The sequence below is a fragment of the Netta rufina genome (genome assembly GCF_964035555.1).
Source record: "Netta rufina genome assembly, chromosome: 6".
NCBI lineage: Eukaryota > Metazoa > Chordata > Aves > Anseriformes > Anatidae > Netta > Netta rufina.
This window is the reverse complement of record NC_140129.1, coordinates 21,218,853-21,223,204: the sequence shown is the minus strand read 5'-3', so window position 1 is coordinate 21,223,204 and position 4,352 is coordinate 21,218,853.

Below are 4,352 nucleotides of genomic sequence, written 5' to 3'. Positions count from 1 at the left end.
AATAACTGCTTTCATATAGGGCTGTTAATGAACAACTCTTTCTGAGCCAGCTGCACTGATAATGTGAGTGGTAGAGTGTAATGCTTGACAGCAGCAAGAAAATAAGTCTTTTATATCAGTCTCCAAACTACATTATTCTAGTGTCCCAGTACCAGAAAGATTTCTGTCAAAGTAAGTAAGAACAGTTTAAAAGGAAAAAAATATTTTTTAAATTGTATTCTGCAAAAGGATACAAATGACTGTAGGACAGTCATTTGTAAAATGGTTAGATTGGAAAAGAATGGATTAGATTGCCTATCATGCATGAGCAGAGATAAAAATATAAATGTTTGAGAGTGTAACATATGAGTTGTAGGTACAAAACAATCTTAACTTCAGCTATAGCACGTCTTATAAAGATACTGCTAGTATCACAGAAAACTGTAACCTTACAGAATAAATTCAGGATTTTTCCTTTTATGTAAAATTTGTCAGAAGTTAACAATGCTCATCTCTAACATTATCCTTACTGGCTGAGTTTACTTCAACAGGGTTCTATTGCATGCTGAAATGAGGGAAGCAGTATCTCACAGACATTATTCCTGCCAACAACCTTGAGTAAACAGGACGATTTTTTTTAGACACCTTGCTTTTAAGATGCTTGGTGCATAAATAAATCATTACTTGAGGTTTGCTCATACTAAGATAGATTCCCTTTGGGATTTGGTAAAACATTAAAATGCTCCAGTATCACTGACTGGAGAGACTTCTACAATATCTTGAGGTGCAGTTTTTTGGTTCTCCACCACCACCACTATCCTTCACTGACCTTGCTTTCTTTTCTCAAAATAATTTCTCCCTTGTGTTTTTGAACAACTTTCACAAGTGATTCAAGCTGAAATGTGTAAACAGTGGATCATAGTTTTCAAAAAATAAAACCCAATACCACAATGAAACTGTATTTAGACCTGATCTCATGTACTCTTATCAATAGACTGATTTTTTTTTTTCCGTATACAATAGTCCATTATCCCAGTCTCTCTGATATCATTGGAAATTTTATTTTAATGTATGTGCTACTTCAGTTAGAAAAAACAAAACAAAACAAAAAACAAACAAACAAACAAAAACAATAAATGCACTTGTTTTTTTGAACTAGGTAGCAAAAGCTTTTAATTTGTTTCTTTGAACAGTACCTAACAGGTCAAGACCATCAAACAGCATGCTAAATCTACTTTGCATATACTTTTTATGATTTGATCCAGTCATATCACAATAACGATCATTGGCAGGCTAATGAAAAAGGAAGTTTCTTCTCCATTACTTGACTAAACTTCATGGAGTGTCTGACTAGAACCAGTACCTGAATAGGCAGAAGTACAATTTTAAATATATATATATATTTTTTTTCCTCAGATACCTTACCATTCTTGAGACTATATTACAAAGTATTTTAAAACGCACTAATATTTCCAGACATATTAACTACTACGTTTTAAATATGAAATGTGTTAATGTTTTCAAGTCTCCTTTCTGGACTATTCTGTTTGTTTAGTATTCTACATATTTACAAAAAGATCCCTGATTTTCCTCCAAATGTTTGAGTATTCTGGTGAATAATAGGTGAAAACTGAATCCCCATATTCAGTGCAAATTCTTCAAATAGGTATCACCAATAATATAATTTTCTACATACATGCAGTTTCAGATATTTAACATTATACATAATCCTAAAATATAACTGAATAAAATATAAACCAAATAATAATAAATAAAAAAGTTCAAAAATTCAGTGCTATGAGCATTGAGTAGGTCAAGGTCACCGTAATCTTAATGGTCACACATTATTCTTTGACTTCTCTTCAGCATCTTTTGCTCTGCCAATAAGACTAGGTATGATAGCCTTTTAAATTTCTTTCCCAGATTTTGGTAAGATTTATAGGGCTGTTTATTATACCCCCGAAAGTATATATATGCACTGATTTCCAAGGCCACTGTTTTTGTACTTAACTCATTAAAAACCAAAACAAAACAAAAACAAAACACACACAGACACACACAAAAAAACCCCTCTGCTGTTTTGCATTTTTATGTTTTGTTTGTTTGTTTTGTTTTGTTTTGTTTTTAAATAAAACTCCCTAAACTAGTTCCTGTAAGCTGAATAGTAAGTAATAATACACATGTAGTTTTGGAAACTAAAAATTGTAAGTCATCCACAAAAACTTTTCTATACATGAACAAGTTCACAAGAAAGGCCCTCTATCAACATGCAAACTGCAAAAGACATAGAAAGATCAATGTAATTCTGAATCCAAGTAACTAATTTTTAAAGTTCTTCAGTTGACAGGGAAGGCCTGTCAAGGAAACTATATTTAGGCCTGTGTTAGGTTTTAATCTCTTTTAGTTCTTAGAAATACTTACAGTTCTAGAAAAAAAAGAGTAGAATTCATATCTGGTTCTTTATAGAAAAGTGATACTTTTTGTGTTGTACTTTGCCTGAGATTTTAGAAATCTGCTTATTAACTGTAGTTAATAAGGTAGCAAAGGTGTGGGTGACTAGTCATGTGCTTTCAAAATATGTAAATGTTCCCACCAAAGATGATGTTCCTACTCCTGGATTCTGTTCCTCCTATATCCATCATTTGGATGCTGCCAGAAGATGAATTCTCTTTGATTTCTTTCTTTTAATCCCAGGAGATTGATAGTTAATTGAGCATAGCTCAATCTATAATAGCTCAAAATTGCCTTAAAAAGCCTGTGTCTCTGGCATCTGCAGCTGTTTTCAATAGAGGACTTACTGAGCACTAATCAGAGCTTTTCAGGATGTATATTCTACATCCAAACTTTCAACGTGCACACTGCAGTTACCATTCAGCCTTTTTATCCAGTGATAAAAAGGTTAAATGGATAAAAAGGATAAATGCAGATGATGTACAGGTCTCTAGGTCAGAGCATGACTCTGTCTTTAGTTCTTCTCCATCAACCCAGAGAAAAAGACTAGTAAGAACAAGACAAGTCTTTCAGGTAAAAACCTTTTGCCTAAACATGAAACCTGTATCCATACCAAGAGATAATGATCCAAAATGCCAGATATTCCAAATCTTTGTAAGTTGTGAGAAAGCCTTCCAGAGCAGGAGGATTTAGGGTGCTGTTATACCCTGCAAAGCCCAGGTTCTGAGGTCAGTCCTTGGCTGACCTATATGCATTGTATTATTTATTTATATAGCATGACATTTCTTTATAGAGTCAGGCTTGTATACACATTTCACTTACAGCTTAAATGGCCCCATGTCTTGTGCTTATGAGCACTACATATAAGCTTTAAGAAGGATTTCAACTCTGTTTAATCTAAAGAAAATTCAGTTACTCCTAGAACGCCTTCTTTTTTAAACCTTTGTTACCTGAATAATACCTCCATTTATGTAAATGCTAAACTAAAAACAACATGATAATTGTATAATCATCAATAGTATTTTGAATCTTACAGGACAAAGAGTCATATAACTCTGTGTTATTTTTGGACAGCTAAATTATTTTGCTTATCTTGCTCATCTTTTTGACACAGCTGTCTCTTTTTCATTCCCTCTTGTTTAAAAGTAAACTGAATGTCCTTGCGAGCCACTGTTTGGTTTGCTGTCAGGCAGACTAAAAATAAAATTAACAACAAATTGACCAAAGCAGTACGTAAATAGCTGTGTGTTTTAATGACATTAGAATTCTATGTTTGTCTCTTTTGGATTGATTCAACACTCCCTCAAACAATGAGATCTCACAAAAATCTGTTGCAGAAATTCCCCTTTCCTCAGCCACTTCTACTGAGTGGCTCTTCAAGATTCAGCTATAGCTATACTCAAATCACTAACTGGAGGTCAGCGAAGGAAAATGCTTTGCCTACTTTTTCCAGATCACCTCAGCTGAATTCAGCAATTTCTATTATTTATGACACTTCAATAAAACAAAATTATTTATTGCATAGTTAGTTCTTCAACTTTTTTTATTATTATTATTATTTTTTATTATTTTTATTGGCACCTGTGGTAATGTGACCTTGAGAAAACAAGTTTCTCCTCTTCATCCTTCACATTGCAGTACTAGGGTGCCTATTACAGCCCTGTCAGAGACCACGTTCCTCCTGAAAACCAGTATCTCAATTTACATCAGTTCTGGGTCATTTTCTTCCAAAATGCAAATTTTGGTATCCTTGTGTCTAAAGGTGGAAGTAAAGCAATGCAAACCTATCTGCTCTCTTATCTCAGAAGAACTGACTGAAGCCAGCTAAAAGCTCCAAGTCTAAATGGAGTCACTTGGGAAGGAGATTGAGCTCTATCCCACAAGAGATGTGAGGATTCCTGTGGTATACTTAAATAGAAAAG